This window comes from Rutidosis leptorrhynchoides, chromosome 2, assembly GCF_046630445.1.
Source record: "Rutidosis leptorrhynchoides isolate AG116_Rl617_1_P2 chromosome 2, CSIRO_AGI_Rlap_v1, whole genome shotgun sequence".
In the NCBI taxonomy this organism is placed as follows: Eukaryota; Viridiplantae; Streptophyta; class Magnoliopsida; order Asterales; family Asteraceae; genus Rutidosis; species Rutidosis leptorrhynchoides.
This window is the reverse complement of record NC_092334.1, coordinates 586,044,650-586,058,224: the sequence shown is the minus strand read 5'-3', so window position 1 is coordinate 586,058,224 and position 13,575 is coordinate 586,044,650. Positions and strand designations below refer to the sequence as shown.

At 33.8% G+C, this 13,575-nt stretch overlaps 1 pseudogene; it reads right to left on the bottom strand.

Annotated features, from left to right (window-relative positions):
- Window positions 1-8,397, bottom strand: part of LOC139889885 (3-dehydroquinate synthase, chloroplastic-like) — a 65,950-nt pseudogene extending 57,553 nt beyond the window's left edge.
- Between the last annotated feature and the right edge of the window lie 5,178 nt (window positions 8,398-13,575).

The window sequence follows — 13,575 nt, the reverse complement described above, 5'->3', positions numbered from 1 at the left end:
CATTAGAACTTTGGCATGAATTACCGTAATATAACCATGTTGATCGAGTGTCGTTATATTACGCTAACTCATACCTCCATTCCCACATCACTCCATAGATTCAAGTTCGTGTCATCGTGAAGACCTAAAATGAACAAAATGTAACGATGTCTCAAACGTGACTCGTATTAAATCGAAAGAATTTCTGCAACTCTAAGGAAGCGTTCCCCGAGAGAAGTGTATAAATGATTATTCACGTCAATGCGGTTCGAGTCAGACAAAAATGTACTTAGGTATGAAAAGAGTAACGAGTCATGATAACGAGTAGTACGCAACCGTAGTGATAAATAGTGATGACGATACTCATCTAGAGTAGTGGTGGTAACTTTACAACACTTGTGGATAGTAAGCTGAGACGGGGTGGATAACAACCAAGGAGTCAGAATTCCCGAACTAGAGTGACTAACGAAGTCGTGGTCATCCGTACGCGTATAAACCTTGAATTCACGTGTGTTACCAAAAAGTGGCGGAATACGAGTTCGTATGATGAAGGTTGGGTACCATTAAAAAGTTTGCCTAATGCACAAGTATTCAAGTAAGTGCTATCTATAGCAAATGTATGTCAGAATGCAATGGCTAACTATCTGGTTGTAGTCTAGATTCACTAATGCGTCCTAACGACTCTGTCAGACACACTAATGCATATCCTAGTTCCCTACAACCAACGCTCTGATACCACTTGTAACGACCCGACCAAAACCGTTATTGACGGCGCCGTTAACTTAGGTCCCGTTGCGTGGTCGTAGTCCCTATATGAGACTCGTTTGACCAAAATTATGTCGCATTCATTTGAAACGTACAAGACTTGCAAAGTTTAGTTTACAAACAATTCGACAACAAATTTAAGATTACAAAAATTGTAAAGTATAAATGAAATAACTTGCGACATAATATAAGTTGAAAATCACAGTTGCTATAAATAGCGTAAGTATGTATGCTTTAAGGTTTAATCCAAAAGTGCTATCACTAGCGTATGCATGTATGCTTGACCTCAAGCAAGAAATCAAAGTGTGCGGAAGCATGTATCAAGTAGCCGAGTATGAACCTGAGAAACATATAGAAAACTGTCAACGAAAAACGTTGGTGAAATCATAGATGTATTTGTAAACGTTGTTTTTGAACCACAAGATTTAGTATTCCCATAGTTGATTATCAAAATCGTTTGCATTCCAAAAGTATTGTTCGCGAGCACCCAATTATCAAGACTTAACGTTTCCTTCCATAGAACCCCATCACAATAGTGTTAGAACATACACTGTTTCTCGAAAATATATTTCATCCGTAGACGGTAGCGAACCGTCCGTAATGAGGGTTTGTCAAACCCGTATGGCCACACAATATAAGTTCTCGCTTACACCCTACAAGTGTAACTAATGATAATCGAATTGAGGATTTTTGTTCTAACTCGCTGTGGAATGTTTGTTTTCCTTGTACTTGTGTTCAAAGTATAAAAGTAAGTAGTACAAAATGTAACAAAGTATATGTTTCTCAGTCCACAATTTAAAAGTATAAAAAGTTGTTGAAAAGGTGGGACTATGATCTCACCTCGAGTGCACGAGTATAAAAGTACTTCACAAAGTAACGTATGCATGAAAGTTGCTTAGCCTTGACCTAAACAAGTAAGTTGTGTCAATTAACCGGTTACGATACAAGGTCGGGTGAAATGTGTTCAATTAGTCCTATGGCTCGTTACGACTCGAAAAGTATAGCATGTGAATCACGTTGTCAAGTTTCATGCAAGAATCAAGTATAAAAGAAAGACTAGAACGATTGCATAAGTGTTTAGTTAAGTTTGACTAAAAGTCAAACTTGGTCAAAGTCAAAGTCAACGGGGTCGGGTCGGGTATCCGACAATTTTTCTAAGTTATATAATCATATATGAGCATGTTGGCCAAATTTCATGTTAATCGGAGGTCCGTAGCATATCAAACATTTTACGTCAAATGACCAAGCAAAACAGCCCATTTTAGTGTATCAGGACGGTGTCCCAAAATCAGGACGGTGTCCCAATATGAAGAGTCTGTTTGCTGAATTCCTCAAATGGACGAACCAAAACACAAACAATCACATTTTATGATCCGCAAACAATTAGAACATGTATTTTATATCATCGGAAAGCTATTTCGACAAGGAATACAACTAACCACATATCATTAATCAAAATCATCATTTAAGACTACAGAAACCTCGTTGAATGGTCGTTAAGCGTTCAAAATCAAAGTTTAGGTTCATCAAATGCATTTCAAGTTCCGGGAATCCAATTTATACATATGATATGCCGTTTTGAAGGTAATCAAACATGTAATACAACAAAACACTTATTAATAACATTAACGAGCATTCAACGCATCAAAAGTTCGTTTTAAAGCTATCAAACCCTAACCAAAAGTTCACAAAATCAATAATCACGTTTATGAAGTTTCTTTAATCAATCTATACATCAACATGAAGCTAATGATGCTAGTAACACTTTTAAAACATGAACTTTAACAATCTAACACATTTGATCATCCAAAATCAAAGATTAAGCATACACTTTTCATTTTCAAGCTAGTTACACCAAAACATCAAGATCGAGCATACAAATCATATATTCATGTTATACACGAGCCATAGACACTAACTAACAACATTTCAAGTCAAAAACACGAATTTAAAGAAATCTAGAGTTTTAGAAATGTTACCCAAAATCAATGAAGTTAGTATCAAATCGTAGAGGATGATGAGAGGATCAAGAATATGTAGTTTGTTTTGATGTTTGCTTGCTAAATCGAAATTAGATGATGAATCTTTTGTTTGAAGGTTGAGAGAAAAGATGGAAGTAATGAAGATGGTGGAGATGAAAATGAATGGAGGAGGATGGAGTTGACTAGTTGACCTAGTCAACTAGTTTGGCACTTTGGCGAGTTTAGTCCCTCAAGTTTGTAGTCGGGTGCGGGAATTAACCGATCGAATATTTTTAAAACGCAAGTTAACGAGAGATGTTGTAATCGAGTAACGGGATTATCAAGAACATTAGTTAACGAAGTGTACGAATATAGGTGACGAAAGATGTTATTAAAAAAAAAGACGGTATTAAAATAAATTTAACGAAAAAATGCGGGATGTTACAAAACTTTCATTACATCGACAGTTGACGGCATGCATACCATTTCATAATATATCCAACTATAATTGACTTAGTAATAATCTTGATGAACTCAACGACTCGAATGCAACGTCTTTTGAAATATGTCATGAATGACTCCAAGTAATATCCTTAAAATGAGCTAATGTCAACCAAAAGGTTGGTGAGTTCATAGATTTATCATAAAACAATAAAATTCATCATTTTGATAGACCACAAGATTTAAATGCTGCATGGTACAAATGGGCCCGAATCCTATACCCACCTGTAATGTACATGCGATATCTTTTAGATACAGTACACCTTTCTCGTGTATGAAATCATCTTTCATAAATCTTAGTAACCGTACACATATCTTGTGCACAAAAATAACATACACATAACCTGTGTATAAAATCATTCTCTCAATACATAACATTCACTTTTCATTGCTTTAATAGCTTGGCTTGGTAATCGACCTTAACATATAATGCGCATAATAATATCCCCAAAACAGAACATCTCGTCTGTATAATAATCATATAAACTTCGAAGTACTAAACACCACGCCCACTAGCCCTTCCGTCTAGTGAACATTCTGGGTGGGGGTGTTAAACCCGGTAGCTACCTTTAGGATTCGCGTCAATTAGGCGTGCACTAATTCTCAAAATTAGTGATGTTCCCTAATTCTTAGGTTACCAAGCAATAATAATCAGGGGAAAATATTCATATCAATTGTGGCAATTATCACGTCCACATAATTCAATGGTGGCAATTATCACATCCACATAATTCATTCGAGGAATGTTTTGCTTGTGTCTATCTCGTCAAACATTTATAAAAGCATTTCATGTATTAGCAGTTTAAAATGTATTTCAAAAGCATTTAATAAAGCAATTGTAAAAATAGCGCATTTATTCTCAGTCCCAAAAATGTAAAGAGTAAAAGGGAATCAAATGAACTCACAATCCAATATTTTGTAGTAAAAATATTCATACGACGAAACTGAACAATGCAAGGTTGGCCTTGGATCCACAAACCTATATCATTTATATATTTATTAATACACATAATCGTAATCGAAGAAATTTATTTATTATATCTTAATTTATATATTATATACTTAATTTGTGTAAATATATTCAAAATGGTTAATATTTATATAGTTAATATATCCATATTTATATACATACTTGTTTAATATTATATTTAAAATAATCGATAGTTTGTTATCTGTAAGTATTTATATAAATACTTTTAGTAGTTTTGATATATATAATTATGTGATATTTTAATATAATTATAGTATATGTGAAAAGTATATTTCGTGTACAAAATATTTATTTGCTTAAAAAGGTAGTTTTTGATATTAAAAATGATAATATTAATAATCATATTACTTAATAATAATACTTATATTGTTAATAATATTACTAATAACAATAATAATAATTATTATTATATTTGTAATTAAGGTTATGATAATAATAATAATACTAAAGATCATAAAATGATACAAGTACTAATATTGATGAAAATAATTTGTATTATTTTTGTAATAACAATATCATTCTAATTCATAGTAATAATAATAATCCTTATATTAATATTATTAATAATTCAAAAATTTTAACAAAAATACTTTTATTGATTTTAATATAGATAAAAATTATAATAATCTTAACGATATTAATGAATATATAGTAATAATAATAATACCAATATTATTTTATGATATTACTTAATAATAACTTTAATAATAATAATAATCATACTATAAATTTTAACATAATACTAACAACATAATACTAACAACAATTAATAATAACAATTAATAATTTTAACATAATTTTAACATAGTAGTAGTAGTAGTAGTAGTAGTAGTAGTAGTAGTAGTAGTAGTAGTAGTAGTAGTAGTAGTAGTAGTAGTAGTAGTAGTAGTAGTAGTAGTAGTAGTAGTAGTAGTAGTAGTAGTAGTAGCAGTAGCAGTAGCAGTAGCAGTAGCAGCAGCAGCAGCAGTAGCAGGAGCAGCAGCAGCAGGAGTAGTAGCAGGAGCAGCAGGAGCAGGAGCAGCAGGAGCAGCAGGAGGAGCATGAGCAGCAGGAGCAAGAGCAGCAGCAGCAGGAGCAGCAGCAGCAGGAGCTGCTGCAGCTGCTGCAGCTGCAGCAGCAGCAGTAGTAACACCACACTAAACCATCCAGCCCAAACTGTTTTTCTATTATAACCCATACACTTAATTAATTTAACCTACATATCTGTATCTCCTTCTTCTGCTTCTTTAATATGAAATCGACCAGAGTAAATCAACACAGCATCTTAATTTATTTGGTTTAGAACTTGGAATTGAAACATCAATGATTCGATTGTGATTGTTATCATGATTGATAAATATATAAATATATATATATATATATATATATATATATATATATATATACTCACTGTAACAGAAAACGCGATGAACATGTAAACTCCAAATTTGATTTTGATTTTGAGAGGTTTTTAGACAAAATTTACTACATGAATTAGGTAGTATATCATCCATAGAAACTTTATAAATCCTCAGTTTTATTAGAAACATCAAAACAAGTACGAATTTGATGATGAACCGTTCGTTTGACTTTTTCATTCGAAAACTTTGACTCAGAAATTAACTCATGATAATAAGAATTGGAGATGGAAACTTTGCAGAAAGTTTTAATGGATGAATCCTAACACAACTACATTTATACATTTTGTAAAATAATTTGAAATCGAGTTTTTGATGTTTTGGTTAAGAACAGAGGCGACCGGTTCTGTTTCTTGATTTTTTTTTCTGTTTAAATTCAATCAGACAAATGCTAATAGGATTTAAAATTGATAGTGGTAAAGGATAATCGAATAATTGAGTCTCATATCATGAAGTAATCGACTTCTATATAGTTTGGATGTTCTTTGACAGTATATCCTAGACAGGGATAAGAAAACAAAAACAAAAAATATATAGCAGGTAAAGAATCGTACCAATTTGTCGTGTTAATTTCAATGAGTAGATACAGAAGTACAAATTAATCACAGTTGAAAAGGATTGAAACTGAAATCGTGAATTTTATTTATTAGTATATATATTTTTAATTGCATCTGTATGAATATCATATATATTAGTATATACTTAATACGCAAAATTTATATATATCAGTAAAATTCATAAATTTTAGTATTGATAATGTTATTAAGAAAGATCTTAATACTAATAATAAAAATCATAAAATTATTAATACTACTATCGAAATATTAATAATAATACTAATAATAATAATAGTAATATTAACAATAATAATAAGAGTAATAATAATAATTAATAATAATAATAATAGGTCACAATAACAATAACATTAGTGAAAATGATAATATTATAAATGATAATAATATTAATATCATATCAAATTATATGTATCAACCTTCCTATCTATATTTTGTCTATTGAGGATAATAATATGACTAACACTGATTTTTAATATTAATATTAGTTTTGGTATTGGTATAACAATCATATTGTAAATTTATAATTACATTTAATATCATACATTGTAATTATACCATATATATATATATATATGATAACATATGTTGGATATTTATTATTTATACATTTTAATATAAATACATTATAAAATATGTGTTTGCATATTAAATATGAAAATATAGTTGTTTAATATATATATATATATATATATATATATATATATATATATATTGTTTCATCATTAAAATAATTTCGACATATAATAATTTTATCTTTTATTACATATCCTAATATATATATATATATATATATAACTATAGAAATCATATATATTTATAAATATATTTATTTTAATAACAACTTTTCGTGTATATTATTTTACATATTCAATTCTAATGGTTAAATCATATTTTATTATTCCAATTTATTATATATATTTTTGGTTATATTTATTTATATACATATATGCACTATTACTCACACACAATTGTTCGTGAATCGTCGGGAATAGTCAATGGTCAAATGATATTATGAATATAGTTTACAAAGTTTTCGAGACTCAACATTATAGACTTTGCTTATCGTGTCGAAACCATATAAAGATTAAGTTGAAATTTGGTCGAAAATTTGGTCGAAACCATACAGGCGCGGGATTGGGTATTGTTATTGTTGTTGTTGTTGTTGGTCGAAAATTTCCGGGTCGTCACAAATGATGGTAAGTATGTATGTGTCAACATGGGCGGGTTGGGTAAGGCTGCAAATGGGTAAGTTATTGTATGGTAAGTTATTGCTATTACTGCCAACCCAAAACCTCCTTTTTTGATTTTGAACTACTGCAGTTAATTTGGGATTTGAATTCGGATGTCGAAGAGCGTAAGGTATTTTGACAAAGATAATGATTTTAATCCTGTAAGTTTTTATAGATTGTATATATTTTATCAGGCACTGTATTGTATTTGGATATTTGGGAATGTTACTGAATCATTAAATTTATACTATATGTATATTAGGGATTAAGGTATGTATGCATTTTAAAGAATGGATTATGCTAAGAATTTGTAGAATATATTCAGATTTTCTTATTAAGATATATATATGTTGTTGATTAATCTCACTCATTTTTGTACTATGAGCTACTCTCTGCTGTTATTTTTATTTTTGTACTATTCTGGTTTTTATTTAGTATTTTGGAATGCTTAAAAGCAAACCCATGATTTACCTGACTATTATGATGACCTTGCTTTGTGAATACCTTATGTGTGCAGGGTGCATTTATTTAGTATTTGTACTGCTCAGCATGTTCAAGATACAAAACTCTATTAAACCTTGTGAGGATAGATCCTGGTCTTACAACTATAGGTAACAAGTTTAACCATTTAAACTATCGATATGGGTGTTTCGTCATTGTGTTACATTCACATATGACATTCTATGTTGTTTGTAATGTAACTGATTTTTTAAGGCTCAACTTTATAATACAATTCCAAGGCATATTTCAAGGCCTATAAACAAAAGAGTTCTTTTTCCCTTTTATTTATGTGTGTTTTCAGTTAGGTATATTCCACTGCCATAATATCTTGTCTATAATGCATTAATATGTTAAAGTGCACTTTCATGATACCTGTGGTATCATCTTCACTAATATAACGTTTCTTTTTAGTGGTAGTTTGGCCGAAATTCAAAGAAGATAATGCAGACTTCTTCAGGGCGTACCGCACAAAAGGAAACTTACCATGAGTGATAACATTTTTAAATTATAAAAGGGACATATGTAACACCCCGGTTCTAAACAAGAAACGGGTGGTCACTTTTATTAATAATATTAAAGTCTCGATGGCATTTTGAACAAACGACTAATGGCGAAAAGAGTAGCATTAAACATCGTGAAAGAGTTCATGGCGTGGTGAAAGCTCACTTTGCTTAACCCGGGTATGTATTTTATTATACTACATAACAAGGCTTATAAATGGGGTGTGCCATTTGGGCGGGTCAAAGTGTTATTGGATTACATATGGTAGCTTCTATACCATATGTTACAAAAATAACAAATGACGTTAAATTGAGCATTAAATGTGTAACACATACAATATGTATGAATATTAACGTATTACTATACCAAGTTTTTAAGCCACCGTGCAACGCACGGGCTTAAAAACTTGGAAGTCTTTGAATTCTTTGGTTATTATCCCCTACGCGCAATGGAAGTCTTTGGTTTCAAAGAGTTAATGATGGGAAAATGGTCACAACGGGCAATCTACAAAAACGGAAACAAACATCCGTTTGACAAGCATTTCCCGACCCATATGAACCTGTGAGAAAACTAACAAATAAGGTATACCACAATCACCACAAATCAGCCCCAATTCTGTCCCAAATCAGCAAATACAAAATAATTGAGCACACACAATACACACGAGACTTTTTACGTGGAAAACCTCTCAAAATCGAGAGTAAAAACCACGGGACTCGTAAGCCACTTAATGTTCCACTATCATCAACAAAGAGAGCAATACAATAATCCTTCTCTAGATCAACTAGAGGTATACAACATCATCATACTCTTGAACAACAATAATCAACAAGTATATGAAGAAATTAAAGACAAAAGATGAATGATTCACCCAATAAACTGCCCTCTGTTCCAGCAGCGAGAACACGAGCTACAGGCCTCTTTAGACGAATTCAACGGTTGAAAGCCTTGGCACTGATGTCAGGAAGACACAGCCCAAATTTGATGAAGATCCAACGGTTAGATCTCCGGGGATCGTCTCTGTTATGACCTGCTGTTTTCAAAACCGGGAATGGAATATCTCACACTTTTTCTTGATCTCTCGGATCTCTCTTATGACCAAAAATAGCTGCACACTTGAAGTTTAAAATGCCCTAGAATGATTGACTAAGTCAACTAGCATCTTGGGCCTATTTTGTTGGGCTTGGGCCTTTCTCATTAATTGGAAACCAATAACCCAACAAATCTCCCCCTTTCCAATTATGAGGAAGGAATCGCCATCCCGGCGATCGAGCAACATACCTTGAGCTTCTCACTTGCTAAAGCCTTTGTGAACATGTCGGAACCATTATCATCGGTGTGAACTTTATCAAGTTCAAACGAGCCATCTTCAAGACGTTCTCTAATCCAATGATACCGCACATCTATATGTTTTGTCCGCTTATGATACATAGAATTTCTAGCCAAATGAATCGCACTCTCATTATCACAAAGAACCACATATCGTGATTGCTTAAACCCAAGGTCTTGTAGAAACCTTTTCATCCACAATAGTTCTTTGCACGCTTCTGTTGCTGCCATATACTCAGCCTCGGTTGTAGACAATGCAACACACTTTTGTAACCTTGATTGCCATGAAACTGCTCCCCTTGCGAAAGTCATCAAATATCCAGAAGTGGATTTCATGTTATCTTTGTTTCCTGCCATATCTGAGTCTGTATAACCAACAAGCACCGGCTCTCCATTTCCGAATGTGATACCTAACTTTGAAGTACCTCGTAAGTATCTCATAATCCATTTAACCGCTTCCCAATGCTTCTTACCCGGATTTGACATAAACCGACTAACAACACTTACCGCATGAGCTATATCTGGCCTAGTACACACCATAGCATACATCAAGCTACCAACTGCTGACGCATATGGAACTATATCCATCTTCTCAACATCCTCCTTTGAAGTAGGACAATCTCTTTCTGTTAGCTTAAAGTTGTTTGTAAGAGGGGAACTAACCACTTTAGCATTCTTCATGTTGAATCTACTTAGCACCTTTTCAATGTATTGCTCTTGTGATATATGTAACGTCTTAGCACCTCTATCTCTAGAAATTCGAATGCCAAGAATCTGTTTTGCTGGCCCCAAGTCTTTCATAGCAAAAGACTTGCTCAATTCTCGCTTCAACTGCGCAATTCTTTTAATATTTTTACCAACAATCAACATATCATCAACGTATAACAACAATATGATGAAATCATCATCACCAAACCTCTGAAAGAAAACACAATGATCTGAAGTTGTCTTTCGGTAGCCTTGCTTTCCTATAACCGACTCAAACTTCTTATACCACTGTCTCGGTGCTTGCTTCAACCCATATAAACTTTTCTGAAGTCTACAAACATAATTTTCTTTACCCTTAACCCGAAAACCTTCAGGTTGCATCATGTAGATTTCCTTATCCAAATCACCGTGAAGAAAAGCGGTCTTGACATCCATCTATTCAACCTCAAGATCAAGACTAGCAGCTAATCCAAGAACCACTCGAATAGATCCCATCTTCACAACCGGTGAGAAAATCTCATCAAAATCAATACCCTTTTTCTGGCTGAATCCTTTAACGACTAACCTAGCTTTGTACCTTGGTTGTGAAGTAAGCTCATCTGTCTTCACTTTGAATACCCATTTGTTTCTCAAAGCTCTCTTGCCTTTAGGTAACTTCACCAGCTCATAAGTATTGTTCTCATGCAAGGAATTCATCTCATCTTGCATAGCTTCACCCCACTCTTTCTTATGCTCATCTTTCATTGCTTCTGAATAACATTCTGGCTCTCCCCCATCAGTAACTAATACATACTCATCAGCAGAATATCTAACAGAAGGATGACGGTCTCGGGTAGACCGCCTAAGTGGGACAAATGGGGGCACATCTGGTACTGGAATCTCTACCTGCTCCGGAGCATAATCATCATCAGTACCATGTTCATCATTATGAACATCATCTCCAACATGTTGTGGAGTAACTGGATCCAAATCAACAAGATCAGCACTAGGTTGAGGAACTGAATCTGTCTTATCAACATCTTTTAACATCTGAACTTCTGTAAATACAACATCTCGGCTTCGTACGAGTTTCTTCTGAACTGGATCATATAACCTGTACCCAAAATCATCTTCACCATAGCCGAGGAATACACATGGCTTAGTCTTCATATCAAGCTTTGACCTCTCATCTTTGGGAACATGAACAAAAGCTTTACATCCAAAAACTCGTAAATGACGGTAAGAAACATCTTTGCCGCTCCAAACCCTGTTAGGAACATCAAAATGCAAAGGAACACAAGGGGTTAGATTAATAATATGAACTGCCGTATTTAAAGCCTCACCCCAAAAGGAATCGGACAACCCTGCATGTGAAAGCAAACATCTAACTCTCTCAACCAAAGTTCTGTTCATCCTCTCTGCTAAGCCATTCAACTGAGGTGTCTTTGGTGGAGTCTTTTGATGCCGAATACCATTCTCCTTACAATAAGCATCAAATCTGCCAATGTATTCACCGCCATTATCAGTCCGAATACACTTGAGTTTCTTCCCCGTTTGCCTTTCAACTAGTGTATGAAATTCCTTAAACTTTTCAAATACTTGATCCTTTGACTTTAAGGTATAAACCCACACCTTCCTGGAATGATCATCGATGAATGTAACAAAGTAGGAACATCCACCAAGTGTCCTAGTCTTCATAGGCCCACAAACATCCGAATGAACTAGATCAAGTATGTTCTCCATTCGAAAAGGAGAATGACTCTTAAACGCAACTCTGGTCTGTTTCCCTGCCAAACAGTGAGAACACTTACTCAAATCAATACCAATAACACCCAACAACACATTCTTCTTGAACAAGATAGACATCCCCTTTTCACTCATGTGGCCAAGTCTTTTATGCCACAACTCAGTAGAATCAACATTGTCCACTGCGTTAACAATGTTCTGGATGATCTTCGGACGCGTGATGTATAATCTTGAGTCTTTCTTGCCTCTTCCCACTATCATAGAACCAAGAGTTAGTTTCCAAATACCATTACCAAAACCGTTATAATAACCATCATCATCAAGAATGCCTGTTGAAATAACATTAAGTCTCATATCCGGAACATGTTTTACATTATGCAAAACTAACTCCATTCCCGTGTCAAATTTCAAACAAACATCTCCAATACCAACGATCTTTGATAACCCGGCATTACCCATCCTAGCAAATCCATAGTCACCTGGAGTGTAAGATGAGAAGTGATCTCTACAAATTGCAACATGACATGTAGCACCACTATCAACAATCCAACTCGTGTCATCATGAGTAAGATTGATCATATCATAATCAATACAAACAAAGAACTCATCTGTGATAGCGTTAACTTCAACCTTATCATCATCACCACCATCACTTTTCTTTTGTTTATTCTTGTCATATGCCTTTTTCTTCTCATTCTTCAACTTTGGACAATACCACTTTGTGTGCCCCTTTTCATGACAATTATAACCTTTTCATGACAATTATAACACTCAACGTTAGCAAAGTTGCCTTTGCGTGAGCTGCTACGATGATTGCCTCTTTTACCCTGACCTCTGCTATGACTTCTCCCCCGCGTTTCTGTGACCAAGATATCTGACTGTGAAGAGGAACCTTGTGACTTTCTTCTCATCTCTTCATTCAAAATACTACCCTTAGCCAATTCCATGGTGATAGTACCATTCGGTGCAGAGTTGGACAAAGATGTCCTAAAAGTCTCCCAAGAGTCCGGTAATGTACCAAGTAACCAGAGACCCTGAATCTCATCCTCAAACTTGATACCCATACCTGCAAGCTGATTTATAATACCCTGATATGCATTTAGGTGATCTGTAATAGGAGTCCCATCATGATACTTCAAAGCCATCATCTGCTTAATTAAGAACAACTTGTTATTCCCAGTCTTTCGTTCATATAACTGCTCAAGCTTTTTCCATAAGGCTTTAGCATCAGTCTCCCCAGTAATATGATTCACAACATTATCATCAACCCACTGCCGAATATACCCACATACTTGTCTATGCAAAATTTTCCATTGAGCATCAGATTTTTCCTCAGGTTTATCCTCAGTAAAAACAGGCAAATAATAATCTTTCACATAAAGAAGATCCTCCATTTTACCTTTCCAAACATGA